Here is a 495-nt window from a genome sequence, read left to right as displayed (position 1 = left end):
CAATTCTTTGGCGCTCAGCCTTTTTCACAGTCCAACTCTCACATCCATACATGACCACAGGAAAAACCATAGCCTTGACTAGACAAATCTTTGTTGGCAAAATAATGTGTCTGCTTCTCAATATGCTATCTAGGTTGGTCATAACTTTCCTTCCAAGGAGTAAGCGTCTTTTAATTTCATTGCCTCAGTCACCATCTGCAGTGATTTTGGAGCCCCCAAAAATAAAATCTGCCACCGTTTCCACTGTTTCCCCATCTATTTCCCATGAAGTGATGGGACCGGATGCCACAACCTTCGTTTTCTGAATGTTGAGCTTTAAGCGAACTTTTCCACTCTCCACTTTCACTTTCATCAAGAGGCTTTTTAGTTCCTCTTCACTTTCTTCCATAAGGATGGTGTCATCTGCATATCTGAGGTTATTGATATTTCTCCCAGCAATCTTGATTCCAGCTTGTGTTTCTTCCAGTCCAGCGTTTCTCATGATGTACTCTGCAT

At 42.0% G+C, this 495-nt stretch overlaps 1 protein-coding gene across 1 annotated transcript in view; it reads right to left on the bottom strand.

Annotated features, from left to right (window-relative positions):
• LOC104993044 (olfactory receptor 2S2-like) overlaps positions 1–495 on the bottom strand; it is a 16,477-nt gene that overhangs the window by 2,405 nt on the left and 13,577 nt on the right. The gene's annotated exons all lie outside the window — the stretch shown is intronic.

Source organism: Bison bison, unplaced genomic scaffold (genome assembly GCF_000754665.1).
Source record: "Bison bison bison isolate TAMUID 2011002044 unplaced genomic scaffold, Bison_UMD1.0 scf7180017864230, whole genome shotgun sequence".
NCBI lineage: Eukaryota > Metazoa > Chordata > Mammalia > Artiodactyla > Bovidae > Bison > Bison bison.
The sequence above is the reverse complement of the archived record's forward strand: the minus strand, read 5'-3'. Positions and strand labels throughout refer to the sequence as shown.